Raw genomic sequence first — 17,653 nt, 5'->3', positions numbered from 1 at the left:
TGCTGCTCAAACATTTGAATGAACCTAACTCTAACATGAAAAGCTGTATTGAGAATAAGATGGGATTTGTGAAGAAATCTATGGAGATAGGGGAGGCAGCATATTTTTATATTTTCATCTACTTTATAGATGTTTTCTTGACATTTTTGTGAATAAAAATGAGAAGGATGAAATATAATACCTTCAAGATAAAACTGCACTGAGGTTAACAAGAGCTCATTCTTCTTTTGGCTTTGGCTATAATATTTGAAGTAAGCTGGAATTTTAACAGTGGTTTATCTCATACTGTTTCTATTGCAAGACCTCACCAGTGATTTTTCATTTACTAACTAGAAGAAGAATGTGGTCTTTTAAGTATTTATCAGACAGTAACTAGATAAGAAGTTGATATTATTTTCTCAATAGGATTCATTCTACATTAGTTATTTTCTGCTTTAAATAATGCATTACATGAAAAGATAATTTGTTTTATTTAGACACTTGCAATTTTGATTACACACACACACACACACACAGACAATATAATATGCAATGACATAGTTACTTGACGTTTCTGAGAAACTAAGGTACAAATATATAAAATTCCAGACCAGTTCACAAACTTGCCGAAGTACAAGTCTTATAAATCCAAGAGGAAGATTTTTTGAGAGGATTTATTAGAAAAGAGGTATTTTCCTCCTGCAACTTAAATCGAGAGAAAACAGCTTCAGTGGGACCTTGCAGGAAGATTTTCTGTGATCCTTACAGCTATGAGACAGGGTGATCCCCACCTGGCCCTGAATGGAAACTCCAGATACAAAGAACTAGGCGAACCCAGGTGTAGGCAACAGAGCAGAGCCTGGACTCGGCTGCACTTGGTTAGGCTGGGACAAAGAACACATTTCCTTGTGGACTGTCTTAAGTCCCTTCCAAAACACATCTGGAAAAGAGATGTAATCTCAACAGAAGCTGGAGGTGGACTTCAAGATTCCCAGGATCTTCACGTAAATGAGCCCAGCCAGAAGAACCACTCGCTGAAATCAGGAGATTGCATACCAGAGATCAGAGGTCCTCAAAGAACACATGAGGGAGTCCATGACCTCCTTCAAACTCTGCTGGCTCTGAGGGCACAAAACCAGACACAACAGTTCTAGATAAAGCCAAGACAAGGCAGAGATGCTCCCTATGGACTTCTGCCCCCCATCCCCTGGAAGAGCTGCAAACAGCAGCCAGGCAGGAGAGAAGGAAATGAGAAAGAAAGACGGGCAAAACCAATACTCCTACCTCAAGGCAGTTTCCCCTAAAGAATGAGAGAGAGTAATCTTACCCTTAAATGGAGTTGTAAGCTTAATTATTATATAAAATACATAATAATATATGCCCTACATATATATAGATCTTACATGTGATGTATGATTATGTAAGACAACGAAGTAGATATTGCGACAATGTGACAATATTATTAACAATATTACCTTAGGAAGGAAAAGAAAAGTCACAGACTAGGGATTGAAGGAGAAGTTCTCTTACCTGATTTTTTTTTATCTAACATATTACATAAATGTAATATTTATGGGATAGTGTGTAATATTTCAATATAATATGAAATGATGAAATCGGGGTAATTACCACATCCATCACCTCAAACATTTATCATTTCTTTGTGTTAAAAACCATTCAAAATCTTCTCTTCCAGCTATTTGAACATATACAATAAATTATTGTAACTGTAGTTACCCTACAGTGCTACACAACCAATCTATTTCCATCTTTTCCTCCCCCTACCCTCTCCTACCTCTGGTATCTAGTATTCTACTTTCTACTTCTGTGATCAAATTTTATTAGGTTCCACATGTGACTGAGAACATGTGGTATTTATCTTTCTGTGTCTGATTTATTTCACTTAACATAACATCCTGTAGGCTTACTCATGTTGCCACAAATGACAGGATTTCATTTTTTAATAGCTGAAAAGTATTCCATTGTGTATATATACCACATTTTCTTTATTCATCTATTGACAGAATAGGCTGATTACATATCTTAGTTATTGTGAATAGTGCTGCAATAAACATAGGACTACAAATATTTCTTTGACATACTGATTTCCTTTTCTGTGGATTTGTATCCAGTAGTGGGATTGCTGAATCATATGATAGTTCTACTTTTGATTTTTTGAGGAAACACCATACTGTTTTCCACAATGGTTGTACTAATTTATGTCTCCACCAACACTGTATAAGAGTTCCTTTTTCTTTGCATCATTGCCAGCATTTGTTATTTTTTATCATTTTGATAATAGCCCTTCTTACTAGGGTGACATGATATCTCACTGTGGTTTTGATTTGCATTTTCTTGGTGGTCAGTGATGTTCAGCATTTTTTAATATATTTGTCAGCCATTGTGTCTTCCTTTGAAAAATGTCTATTCAGAGCATCTGCACATCTTTTAACTAGATTATTTCTTTTTTTTTCACTTTTGTTGAGTTGCTTGAGGTCCTTGTGTATTCTCAGTATTAATCGCTTGTCAGATAAATAGTTTGAAAATATTTTCTCCCTTTTGTGAGGTGTCTCTTTACTCTGTTGATTTTTTTTTCTTTCTTTTGCATTGCTATACAGAAGCTTTTTAGTTTGGTGTAATCCCATTTGTGTATTTTTGCTTTGGTTGCCTAAGCTTCTGAGGTCTTATTCATAAAATCTTTGCCCAGAATAATGTCCTGAAGTGTTTCTCATATGTATTCTTCTAGTTGTTTAATAGTTTTAGACTTACATTTAAGTCTTTAACCCATTTTGAGTTGATTTTTGTACATGGCTAGAGATATGAATTTAGTTTCATTCTTCTGCATAGGAATATCAATTTTCCTAGTGCTATTTATTGAAGAGGCTTGTCTTCTTCCCAGTTTATGTTCTGGGCATCTTTATCAAAAATCAGCTAGCTGTAAATACAGTAAGTCCTCACAATGTTGTCAATGGGGTCTCAAAAACTGTGACTTTAAGTGAAACAACATACTGCAGGTCCTTGGATAATGCTGTTTGATTCAATGTCATTTTGTTATAACATTGATGAGAAAAAAATGATTTTCTTACACATCATTTTTCTTACAGTCACAGTTTCCAAGAATGAATTATCGATGTTAAGTGAGGACTTATTGTACACAGATTTATTTATGGGTTCTCTATTCTGTTCCATTGGTTTATCTGTCAGTCTTTATGAAAGTATCATACTGTTTTAGTTACTATAGCTTTGTAGTATAATTTAAAGTTAAGTAACGTGATTCCTCCAGTTTTTTTTTTTTTTTTTTTTGGAGGTGGGTTGTTTTTGGCTATTTGGGGCCTTCTGTGTTTCCACAGAAATTTTAGGATTTTTTTCTATACCTGTAAAGAATGTCATTGGTATTTTGGCAGGATTGTATTGAATCTACAGATTGTGGGGGGTAGTACGGTAATTTTAACAATATTTATTCTTCTAATTCATGAACACAGGATGTCTTTCCATATTTGTGTGGGTCTACACAATTTCTTTAATCAATATTTTAATAGTTTTCATTATAAGGATTTTTTACCTCCTTTGTTGAATTTATTCCTAGGTGTCTTTTGTAGCTATTGTAAATTGGATTGTTTTCTTTATTTCTTTTTCAAATAGTACAGTATTAGCATATAGAAACACTTCTTTTTTTTAACTTTTAAATTCAGAGGTACATGTGTAGGTTTGTGATACAGGTAAATTTGTGTCATGGAGATTTTTGTACAGATTATTTCATCACCCAGGTATTAGGCCTAGTACCTGTTAGTTATTTTTTCTGATCCTCTTCCTCCTCCCACCCCTCCACAGTCCAGTAGGCTCCAGTGTCTGTTGTTCCCTTCTGTGTATCCATGTGTTCTCATCTTTTAGCTCCTGCTTATAAATGAGAGCATGTGGTATTTGGTTTTCTGTTCTTGCATTAGTTTACTAGGGAAAATGGCCTCCAGCTCCACTCATGTTCCTGCAAAGGACATGATCTTGTTCTTTTTTATGGCTGCATAGTATTCCATGGTGTATATGTACCACATTTTCTTTATCCAGTCTACCACTGATGGGCATTTAGCTTGATTCCATGTCTTTGCTATTGTGAACAGTACTGCAGTGAACATACATGTGCATGTGTCTTTGTGACAAAACAATTTATATTCCTTTGGGTACATACTCAGTAATGAGATGACTGGTTCAAATGGTATTTCTGTCTTTAGGTCTTTGAGGAATTGCCACACTGTTTCCCACAATGGTTGAACTAATTTACATGCCCAAGTGTGGGAGTATAAATTTCTCCAAAACCTCACCAGCTTCTGTTATTTTTTTGACTTTTTAGTAATAGCCATTCTGACTGGTGTGAGATGGTATCTCATTGTAATTTTGATTTGCATTTCTCTAATGATAAGTAATGTTGAGCTTTTGTTCAGCTGCCTGTTGGCCACATATACGTCTTCTTTTGAAAAGTGTCCATTCATGTCTTTTCCCAACTTTTTAATGGGGTTATTTGTATTTTCTTTTAAAATTGTTCAAGTTCCTTACAGATGCTGAATATTAGAACTTTGTCATATGCATAGTTTTCAAAAATTCTCTCCTGTTCTGTAGGATGTCTGTTTACTCTGTTGATAGTTTCTTTTGCTGTGCAGAAGTGCTTTAGTTTAGTTAGATCCCATGTGTCAATTTTTGCTTTTGTTGCAATTGCTTTTGGCATTTTTGTCAGGAAATCTCTGCTCAGTCCTATGTTCAGAATTTTATTGGCTAGGTTGTCCTCTAGAGTTTTCATAGTTTTGGGTTTTACATTTAAGTTTGTAATCCATCTTGAGTTATTTTTTGTATATGGTGTAAGGAAGGTTCAGTTTTAATCTTCCGCATATGGCTAGCTAGTTGTGCCAGCACCATTTATTCTACAGAAACTTATTTCTCTATTGCTTGGTTTTGTCAGCTTTGTGGAAGATCAGATAGTTGTAGATTTGTGGTCTTATTTCTGGGCTCTTTATTCCGTTCCATTGGTTTATGTGTCTGTTTTTGTACCAGTACCATGCTGTTTTGATTACTATAGTTTTGTAGTATAGATTGAAGTTGGGTAGCATGATATCTCCAGCTTTGTTCTTTTTGATTAGGATTATCATGGCTATTCAGGCTCTTCTTTGGCTCCATATGAATTTTAAAATAGTTTTTTCTAGTTTTGTGAAGAATGTCATTGGTAATTTTACAGGAATAACATCGAACCTATTAATTGCTTTGGGCAGTATGACCATTTTAATGACATTGATTTTTCCTATCTAGGAGCATGGAATGCTTTTCCATTTGTTTGTGTCCTCTCTGATTTCTTTGAGCAGTATTTTGTAGTTCTCTTTGTAGAGAACTTTTAAACCCCTATTTAGCTGTATTCCTAGGTAATTTATTCTTTTTTGTGGCAATTGTGAATGGGACTGCATTTCTGATTTGGCCCTCAGCTTGACTGTTGTTAGTGTATGGTAATGCTAGTGATTTTCTTATGTTGATTTTTTTTTTATCCTGAGACTTTGCTGAAGTTGTTTATCAGCTTAAGGAGCTTTTGGGCTGAGACTATAGGGTTTTCCAGATAGGATTATGTAATCTGCAAACAGGGATAATTTGACTTCCTCTCTTCCAATTCAAACACCTTTTGTTTCTTTCTCTTGCCTGATTGCTCTGGCCAGGACTTCCAATACTATGTTGAATAGTAGTGAGAGAGTGCATCCTTGTCTTGTGATAGTTTTCAAGGGGAATGCTTCCAGCTTTTGCCCAGTCAGTATGATGGTTTGCTGTGGGTTTGTCATAGATGGCTCTTATTATTTTAACGTACATTCTTTCAATAACTAGTTTATTGAGAGTTTTTAACATGAAAGGGTATGAAATTTTATCAAAGCCTTTTCTGCATCTATTGAGATAATCATACGGTTTTTGTCTTTAGTTTGGTTAATGTGATGAATCACATTTATTGATTTGCATATGTTGAATCAGCACTGCATCCCAGGAATAAAGTCTACTTGATCATGGTGAATAAGATTTTGATGTGCTGCTAATTTCAATTTGCCAGTATTTTGTTGATAATTTTTGAATCAATGTTCATCAAGGGTATTAACCTAAAGTTTTCTTTTTTTATTGTGTCTCTGCCAGGTTTTGATATCAGGAGGATGCTGGCCTCACAGAATGAGTTAAGAAGGAGTCCCTCCTCCTCAATTTTTTGGAGTAGTTTCAGTGGGAATGCTACCAGCTCTTCTTTGTATATCTGGTAGAATTCAACTGTGAATCCATCTGTTCCTCAGCTTTTTTTGATTGGTAGGCTATTTATTACGGATTGAATTTCAGAGCTCTTTAATGGTCCATTCAGGGATTCAATTTCTTCCTGGATCAATCCAGGAATTTATCTACCTATATTTAAGGAACACTAATTCTATTCAATTATTCCAAAAAATCAAGGATAAAGAAATACTTCCAAACTTATTCTACAAGGCTAATGCTACCTTGCTATCAAAACCAGGCAAAGGCACACCAAAAAAAAAAAAGAAGAAGAAGAAAGAAAACTACAGGCCAATGTATCTGATGAATACAGATGCAAAAATCCTCAACAACAACAAAAAAATAGCAAACCAGATTCAACTATACACCAAAAAGATCGTTCATCATGGTCAAGATGCAATCATTAAAAAGTCAGGAAACAACAGGTGCTGGAGAGGATGTGGAGAAATAGGAACACTTTTACACTGTTGGTGGGACTGTAAACTAGTTCAACCATTGTGGAAGTCAGTGTGGCGATTCCTCAGGGATCTAGAACTAGAAATACCATTTGATCCAGCCATCCCATTACTGGGTATATACCCAAAGGACTATAAATCATGCTGCCATAAAGACACATGCACACGTATGTTTATTGCGGCATTATTCACAATAGCAAAGACTTGGAACCAACCCAAATGTCCAACAATGATAGACTGGATTAAGAAAATGTGGCACATATACACCATGGAATACTATGCAGCCATAAAAAATGATGAGGTCATGTCCTTTGTAGGGACATGGATGAAATTGGAAATCATCATTCTCAGTAAACTATCGCAAGAAGAAAAAACCAAACACTGCATATTCTCACTCATAGGTGGGAATTGAACAATGAGATCATATGGACACAGGAAGGGGAACATCACACTCTGGGGACTGTTGTGGGGTTGGGGGAGGGGGGAGGGATAGCATTGGGAGATATACCTAATGCTAGATGATGAGTTAGTGGGTGCAGCACACCAGCATGGCACATGTATATGTATGTAACTAACCTGCACAATGTGCACATGTACCCTAAAACTTAAAGTATAATAAAAAAAAAATTAAAAATAAAATAAAATAAAATAAAAACAACAACAAAAAAGATGCAAGTATGGTTCAACATATGCAAATCCATAAATGTAATACATCATATCAACAAAATGAAGGACAAAAATCATATCATAACTTCAACTGATGCTGAAAAAATATTCCATAAAATTTAACATATCTTTATGATAAAAACTCTCTAAAAAACTGTATAGAAGGAATACTCCTCAACACAATAAAAACCATGTACAATAAACCCACAGCTAGTATCATACCAAACAGGGAAAACCTGAAGCCTTTTCTCTATGATCTGGAAGAATAAAAGGATGCTCACTTTCACCACTTTTCTTCAACTGGCCAGAGCAACTAGACAAGAGAAAGAAATAAAGAGCATCCAGATTAGAAAGGAAGACGCCAAATTATCCTTGTTTGGAGATGATATGGTCTTATATTTTAAAAAACCTAAAGACTCCACTAAGAGACTTTTAAAACTTATAAACAAATTCAGTAAAGTTGCAGGATACAGAATCAATATACAAAAATCAGTAGCATTTTATACATCAACAGCAAACAATTTGAAGAAAAGAAACTAATTCCATTTACAATAGCTACAAATAAAATAAAATATATAGGAATAGACTTAACTACAGAAATGAAAGATTTCTAAAATGATCTCTAAAATAAAACATTACAGAAAGCAATTGAAGCAATGACAGAAGAATGGAAAGATAGTCCGTGTTTATGAATGGAAAGAATCAGTATTGTTAAAATGACCATACTGCCCAAAACAATCTACAGATTCAGTGCAATCCCTATCAAAATACCCATGACATTCCTCACAAAAACAGAAAAAATAATTGTAAAATTTATATAAAACCAGAAGGAAAAACCAGAATAACCAATGCCATGCTGAACATTTTGAAGAAAACTGGAGAAATCACATTATTTGACTCGAAATTATACTACAGAGCTATCATAACCAAAACAGCATGATACTGGCATAAAAACAGACAAATAGACCAACTGGACAGAATAGAGAACCCAGAAATAAATCCACACATTTATAGTCAACATATTTTGATGAAGGTGCCAACAACATACAGTAAGAAAAGGACAGTCTCTTCAATAAATGGTACTGGCTGTGGAAACTAGATATCCATATCCAGAAGAATGAAACTAGCTTCCTTTCTCTTATCATATACAAAAATCAAACCAAAATGGATTAAAGACTTAAATCTATGACCTCAATCTATGAAACTACTAGAAAAAAACTTAAACACTCTAGTTACATTGGTCTTGGCAATGATTTTTTGAGTAAGATCTCAAAAACACATGCAACCAAAGCAAAAATGGACAAATGGGATAATATCAAACTAAAAAGTTTCTGCGCAACAAAGAAAAAAAAATCAACAGAGTGAAGAGGCAACCCACAGAATGGAAGAAAATATTTGCAAACTACTCATCTCACAGGATATTAATAACCAGAATATATAAGGAGCTCAAACAACTCAATACAAAATTTTAAAAGCAAATACACAAATAATCCAATTAAAAAGGGACAAGTGAGCTGAATAGACCTTTTTCAAAAGAAGACATACAAATGGCCAACAGGTATAAGTAAAACAGATGAACATCACTAATCTTCAGAGAAATGCAAATTAAAACTATGATGAGATACCTTCTCACCTCAGTTAAAATAGTTTTTATCCAAAAGACAGACAATAATGAGTACTAGCTAGGATGTGAAGAAAGGAAACTTGTTCTTTGTTTGTAGGAATATAAATTAGTGAAGCCACTACGGAGAACAGTATAAAGGTTCCTCAAAAAACAAAAAATATACTCTACTACTATATGACCCAGCAATCCCCTTGCTGAGTATATATTCAAATGAAAGGAAATAAGTTTATTGAAGAGATATCTGCATTCCCACATTTATTGCAGCACTATTCTTAATAGCAAAGACATGGGATCAATCTATGTGTTTATCAATGAATAAATTGATTTAAAAATGTGACACACACACACATATACAGCTGAATATCATTCAGCTATAAAAAGAATAAAATCCTGTCATTTGCAACATCATGGATGGAACTAGAGGCCATTATGTTGACTGAAATAAGCCAGAGACAGAAAGGCAAATATCTTTGCCTTTCTCACTCACATGTGGGAGCTTTCATTTAAAAAGAACTCTCGGAGATAGAGAGTGGAATGATGGTTGCCAGAGTGTGGAAATGGCAACAGGGTGGGGAGTGGGGGAGGTGGGATAAAGTGGGGATGGTTAATGGGTAAAAAGTACAGTTAGATAGAAGGAATTGGTAGCACAATAATGTGACTATAGTTAACAATAATTTATTACATATTTTAAAATAAGTAGAACAGTGAAATTGGGATGTTCCAAACACAAAGAAATAATAAAGGCTTGAGGTGATAATGGATGCTCCAATTACCCTGACTGGATGCTCCAATTACCTTGATTATTACACATTGTATGCTTGTATCAAAACATCACATGCTCCTCTTAAATATATGCAACCATTATGTACCATAATAAATAATTTTTTTTTGAGACGCAGTTTCACTCTTGTTGCCCAGGCTGGAGTACAATGGCATGATCTCAGTTCACCGCAACCTCTACCTCCCGGGTTCAAGCGATTCTCCTGCCTCAGCCTCCTGAGTAGCTGGGATTACAGGCATGTGCCACCATGCCCCGCTAATTTTATATTTTTAGTAGAGACGGGGTTTCTCCATGTTGGTCAGGCTGGTCTGGAACTCACGACCTCAGGTGATTCACCTGCCTCGGCCTCCCAAAGTTCTGGGATTACAGGCGTGAGCCACCGCCCCCAGCCAATAAATAAAAATTATTTAAGAAAAAAAGTAAAACTTTTAAAGACAAAAAGTGACGTAAAAATGACATTCTTATAGTCATAAATTGGTAAACACCCTGCTCTCCGCACAATATATATAGTCTTTAGCCTTAGAAAATGTGTTTCAAAAATGACTCTGATATCTTAAGAAGGCTTAGGGTTTACCATTATTTTACATTTATTTACAATTTGTTATTCTTTATATGAAAGAATATAGGCCACTAATGATATCTCTTGTTTTCTCTATCTGAATTGAAATGGTAAACTCTAGATGATCCCAGGTATGTTCAGGAAATGCTTTACCACCAGGGCCTCATGAAATTTAATAACATATTTAGTCATCATTCAAATATTGAATGAACTATTCAAATTTATCAAAAGTTTACCTTAAAGCTACAGCTCTGATAACAGCCCTAGTGAGGAAAAAATTTACCAAGCTTTTATATCATGTTTTATAATTATTTTCTACATTTGAAATAAATTATATAACACTTCTATTAAAAGTTAATTTAGGGTGTTTAAAGCAGCTATTCTTAACCTTGGCTGCAGTGCTCCCACTCCCAGAGATTCTGATGAGTGGATCTGGTGGTAGTTATTTTACACAGCCAAGGTCAAGAACCATTTATGTAAAAAAGGAACTTAGCAATAATTTTACCTCTTCTTCAGGCAAATGGAATGCCTTAGGAATTAAAGCCAAGCTCTGTCTTCTCTCTAGAATTTTGAAAGTTCTCTTTTCAATAAATCTATTCTAAAAGTTACATGCAGTGCATATTTAAAAAATTTTTCCCAAAAGTGGTCATGTGATTATACTTAATAAGACTTCAAACATTATTATATCTACTTTATCTCATTCATCTTAGCTATGTGATACCTACGATTTCTAGAGTCAACCCATACTTTAGGTAAACATTGTTTTTCTCTGACCTACTCCAGAAAACATTTCTTAATTAAATTCTTCTTTAAAATTTATTCTATCAGGAAACAAATTATCACTTTAATTTTTCCACCAACTTTTAGCTTTGGGTTGAGCTACAGCTACCCAAATATTTCGTGGAGTTAGGGGGATATGCCACTAGCCCATTTCAACAGAATAAACTGAAAACTTACATAATTTTTAAAAATATTATTATTCCAGAAGCAGTACTACAAAACAGTATTTTCCCATAGAGCATTTAAAAAATAAAAAAGGATAAAATCTCCCTACCCACATCCTACAGTTTAAAGACTCTTCCTAGTTAATCGAGTTGAGTCACTGTCACACTGGTTCTGTGGTTCAAAGTTTCTGGAACACTCCTGACTCATAGGCCCAATATAGCCACACTTCATCAACAGATACCATTTTCTGTGCTCTTGTTGCCTGCATCTGAAACAAACCACAGTAGTTTCCCCAGCCACCTCCTTCATGCAGAAGAAGAGAAAGAACTGACGACGCCCCTTGAGTGCCTTCTCCTGCAGGCCCTTGACTGTTGAGAATACCCAGTTGTTTCAGCTTCAGCAGACACCCTCCTTTACTCCTTCCTGATGGTTATTCTGCCCCAGATATTTCAGAAGAAGAACAAAATTATTAAGCCTGACAATTAGTTAAAAAGGTAATGCTAAAATAACTAATTCCCTAGAATGAAAACTGTATAGGCAGGGAAATAAAGAGATGTTGGTCAAAGGGTGCAAAATGCAGGTAAATGATGAATATATTCTGGGGATCTAATACACAGCATGACTGTAGTTAACAATACTGTATTGTATACTTGAAATTTGCTAAGACAGTAGATCTGGAATGTTCACACCACACACACAAATAACTACATGAGATGATTGATGTGTTAACTAACCTGATTGCACTAATCATTCCTATATATATAATATATATATTATATGCATATCAAATACTCATGTTGCACACCTTAAATATACACAATTTTGTCAACTATACCTCGATAAAGCTAGGGGACAGGGAAAAAGCAAAGTTCCTTCACTTAAGAAACAAAAAGAAATCTGTATCACCCTCTTGATAAAAAAATTTTCCCTTTTCAGTAGACTGAGAAAACACTTTTCAAATTTTTGACCAACTACTCTTATAATAAAATATATTTTATTTCATAACTATAGGTGTGGCCTAATTCCTAAAACATGTTGACATATATGTAGAGAAAAAAAAGTTTCACAGTACAATCGTAAAGCTTGGTTATTAGTCGGTTTTGCTGTAATAATCCTGCATAACAAGCAGCCTCAAATCTTAATGCTTACAGTAACAATGAATTCTTTATCAAATATGATTGTGTTATCAACTGTGACTCTGCTGGGATTGGATAGAATCTACTGAGTCAGGCTCCAGACTGAGAGTTGCAATCAGGTTTATTTAACTGATTTTCTCATTCTCAGACCAGGGTCTTCTCTTGTGGAAGTACATGGGTATCCAAGAGCATATGTGGTGACAAACGATGCTCTTAAATCTTCTGCTAAAAACTACATACTAGTACTTCTTTCTATATATTGTTAGTCACAACAAAGTATATAGCCAAGCTCAAAGTCAAAAGACAAGTCAACAGGAGAGTGGGAAAAGAAAGAATTATGAAAAAATACCCTCCACCACAACTTACCATCTGTGATTTGTATTTTTCTCTATATTTTCTCTCATTTAAAAAATTGATATTCACAACCACCCAAACTAATTCTACAACCTATAAATAAGTCATGGTCATACCTTACAAAACACTGGACTAGAGCATCTTTGAAATATGAAACCAAATTATAAACAATTAATGGAAATTGTGTGAGTAAAGTCCCAGTCTGGGAAGTTCCAAGACCTGAATCCACCTTTAACTAATTACGAAGCTATAAGTAAAGTATTTTTCGTCTAAGACTTCAGATTGCTTTAAAATAAATTGTATCAATAGTGCTTTAATGAAATGCTATTATTTTTTCATTATTTATGGAAATAAATGTTTATCACTCTATTATTATTATTATTATTATTTTTATTTTTTTTTTTTTGACACAGACTCTTGCTCTGTCACCCAGGCTGGAGTGCAGTGGCGCGATCTCGGCTCACTGCAAGCTCTGCCTCCCGGGTTCATGCCATTCTCCTGCCTCAGCCTCCCTAGTAGCTGGGACTACAGGCACCCGCCACCACGCCCGGCTAATTTTTTTGTATTTTTAGTAGAGATGGAGTTTCACCGCGTTAGCCAGAATGGTCTTGATCTGACCTCGTAATCTGCCCGCCTCGGCCTCCTCAAGTGCTGGGATTACAGGTGTGAGCCACAACGCCAGGCCCATCACTCTATTATTATTTAACAAATATACAGAAGCTTGCACTGAAGTAAGTAGGACAATATCTACTGCAAAAATCAGGACTCCTTTAAATGGTGGAAGAAATTAGGACTTGTAAATTCATTGTGTTGTAAATTACTTTTCCAGTTTTCCATACGAATGAAGAGAGTATGTGATGGGGCCATGAGAATGAGATTCAATAAGGAAAACTAATGGTATTATTGGATTTCAATTAGTTACATAATCTGAATCTTGTGGTTAATGTATGCCTTTTTTGACAATCCATTTCTTTGTTAAATAGTATTTGCAATTATTAAGTTCCTTCATTTTAATTTCCTAAAAAAGTTAATCTGTAACAATTTATTAGTTTTATTGTTAGTAGGTGCATTGAGAATTTTAACATTTTTTCAACTTTGTTAAATTTTTTAAGTGGCAGGATAAAAAAATTAACAACTTTATTTAAACAGAAAGCATTCACCCTTTTTAACTGTACAACTTAATAATTTTTAATAAATCTATACAGTCATACCACTATAACAATCCAATTTTGGAACTTTTTCATCATCATAAAAAGTTGTCTTGTGTCTACTGTTTTTAATATCAGCCCCAAAAAACTTTAGATCTGTTCTCTGTCTATATAAATTTGCCTTTCCTAATCTTTCTTATGACTATTACCATATACAATGTTGCCGTTTTCTCTGGTTTCTTTCCCTTAGCACAAAATTTTTGATAATAATCTGTATTGTTTTATGTATGAACAGTTTATTTCTTTTTATCACCAAGTAATTTTCCATTATACAGAAATATCAGTATGTTTCCAGGAACAAATTGATGGACATCTGAATTGTTATTGATCTTTGACTTTTATAAAAAATGTTATTATAAACTTTTGCTTACATGTCATTGGGTAGATACATGTTTTCATTTCTCTTGGGTATACCCTTGACATGAAATTCCTGAATCATATGGTAAATAATGTTTAACTGTCAAAGTTTTTTCCAAAATTATATTATTATTATACTTGCCCTTCAGCAATATTATAGGAGGGTACCAGTTCCTCCACATCGTCAACATTTGTTATTGTCGGATTTTTAAATTGTAGATATGATGGTGGGTATGTAATGATATAGAATTTTGGTTTTCACTAATGTTTATAGATGTTGAGCATATTTTCACATTTTATTATCTATTCAAACATAATTATATTAGCTATTTTTTTTTTTGGTAAAATGTGCAGCTAATTTTTAATTTATTTGTCTTCTTGATAATGAGTTGCAGGAGCTTTTTTATATGTCTGTATAACAAGTCTTTTATGAGATAATTTTTGGAACCATTTTCCTGTAAGCCTCCTCACTTCTCATTTTGTTAATCATGTCTTTTGGAGAAAAAATGTTTTAAATATTCAGAAGTCTAACTTATTATTTTTAATTGGCTATGCTTTTAATGTCTTATGTGAAAAAGTATTTTCCTAACATAAGGTTACAAATACATTTCCAATGTTTAATTTTCAAAGTTTTATAGCTTTAGCACTTAAATATATAATAATGATACATTTTAATAAGTTTGTTATGGTTTGAAGGGTATAAGTTCATATTTCTACAGATTTCCATTTTTTTCAGTAGCATTTGTTGAAAATAGCATGTTTTCTTCATTAAACTAGTCTTGATGCCTTTTAGCAGCCTATTGACCAGAAAATTAAGAGTTTATTTCTGGACTCCCTAAATTGTTCCATGATATAAATGTGTAAATATTCACAACTCATGCCACAATGTCTCATTACTGTAGCCATATAGTACTTTTAGGAATCAGGTAGTATAAGTCACTCAACTTTATTCATTTTCAAAAATATTTTGACTCTTCTAGGTCTTTTGCATTTCTATATAAATGTTACAATTGACTTGTGAATTTTTACAAAATTTCTTGAGATTTTGTGTTGAATCTATGTATCAATTTAGGGAGAAGTTTTATCTAAGTAATATCGTCTCTTTTAACACATGAACTTGCTATATCTCTCCACTTACATATTTTTTCTTTAATTTCTTTTACTAATATTTTTAGACTTGTTAATGTATAGCTTTTATATTACTTAAGTTAAAATATATTTATAAGTATTAAAGCTATTGTAAATGGAATTGTATCGTTACTATTTTCTGACTCTTTGATGTTAACATATAGAAATAGCATAGATGTTGTGTCTTGCAAATTGCTAAACTTATTTACTAGCTGTAGTAGTTTTTCTGTAGAATCCTCAGGGTTTTCTGGGCACAGAATCATGCAATCTGCAAGCACAGACAGTTGAACTTCTTCCTTTCAAATCTGTATTTTTAGGCATTTAGTCTTTCAGCATTAAATGTGATGTTAGCTGTAGCTTTTTCATTGCTGCACTTAGCTAGTTTAAGGATGTTACCTCTGTTCCAAGTTTGTTAGGGATTGCTATCATAAACGTTTAATTTCTTCAGTTTTTTAATGTGTCAGTTGAGATAATCATGTGTGGTTTTTTTTTTTACCTTTTATTCTACTATATGGTGCAGTAAATTAATTGATTTTCAGATGTTAAACTAACCTTATTTTCTAGGGATTACTATCATTTAGTCATAAGATATCATCTTGTTTGAGGTACTGATAGGCACCTTTTTTTTTTTTTTTTGAGATGGAATGTCGCTCTGTCGCCCAGGCTGGAGTGCAGTGGCACGATCTTGGCTCACTGCAAGCTCCACTTCCCAGGTTCAAGCCATAATCCTGCCTCAGCCTCCCAAATAGCTGGGACTACCGGCACCCGCCATCATGCCAGGTAATTTTTTGTATTTTTAGTAGAGGCGGGGTTTCACCGTGTTAACCAGGATGGTCTCTATCTCCTGACCTCGTGATCCACCCGCCTCGGCCTCCCAAAGTGCTGGGATTACAGGCATTGATAGGCAATTTACTAAAAATTTGTTAAGGATTTTGCAATTAGTTAATGAGGAATATAGAACAGTTATTTTCTTTTCTTATGACGTCTTTGATGTGTTTTTGTTTCAGCATTATACTTATTTTATCAGGGTTCAAAGTTAAGTTTAAAAAGTTTTTTCCTCCTCTACTGTCTGCAAGAATTTATGTAGTACTTTATAAATGTGAGAGTACACAACTGAAGCCTCTGAGGCCTGGGCTTGTCTTTGTGGGAAGATTTTAATTATGTTTTTTTATTTTTATTTTTTATTGTACTTTAATTTTTAGGGTACATGTGCACAAAATGCAGGTTTGTTACATATGTATACATGTGCCATGTTGGTGTGCTGCACCCATTAACTCGTCATTTAGCATTAAGTATATCTCCTAATACTATCCCTCCCCCCTCCCCCCACCCCACAATAGGCCCCACTGTGTGATGTTCCCCTTCCTGTGTCCATGTGTTCTCATTGTTCAATTCCCACGTATGAGTGAGAACATGCAGTGTTTTGTTTTTTTTCTTGCGATAGTTTGCTGAGAATGATGGTTTCCAGTGGCATCCATGTCCCTACAAAGGATATGAACCCATCATTTTTCATGGCTGCATAGTATTCCATGGTGTATATGTGCCACATTTTCTTAATCCACTCTATCATTGTTGGACATTTGGGTTGGTTCCAAGTCTTTGCTATTATGAATAGTGCCGAAAAGACATACGTGTGCATGTGTCTTTATAAGCAGCATGATTTATAATCCTCTCGGTATATACCCAGTAATGGGATGGCTGGGTCAAATGGCATTTCTAGTTCTAGATCCCTGAGGAATCGCCACACTGACTTCCACAATGCTTGAACTAGTTTACAGTCCCACCAACAGTGTAAAAGTTCCTATTTCTCCACATCCTCTCCAGCACCTGTTGTTTCCTGACTTTTTAATGGTCGCCATTCTAACTGGTGTGAGATGGTATCTCATTGTGGTTTTGATTTGCATTTCTCTGATGGTCAGTGATGATGAGCATTTTTTCATGTGTTATTTGGCTGCATAAACATCTTCTTTTGAGAAGCGTCCATTCATATCATTTGTCCACTTGTTGATGGAGTTGTTTTTTTCTTGTATATTTGTTTGAGTTCATTGTGGATTCGGATGTTAGCCCTTTGTCAGATGAGTAGATTGCAAAAATTTTCTCCCATTCTGTAGGTTGCCTGTTCACTCTGATGGTAGTTTCTTTTGCTGTGCAGAAGCTCTTTAGTTTCATTAGATCCCATTTGTCAATTTTG

This window comes from Pan paniscus, chromosome 14 (assembly GCF_029289425.2).
Source record: "Pan paniscus chromosome 14, NHGRI_mPanPan1-v2.0_pri, whole genome shotgun sequence".
Lineage (NCBI taxonomy): Eukaryota > Metazoa > Chordata > Mammalia > Primates > Hominidae > Pan > Pan paniscus.
The sequence above is the reverse complement of the archived record's forward strand: the minus strand, read 5'-3'. Positions refer to the sequence as shown.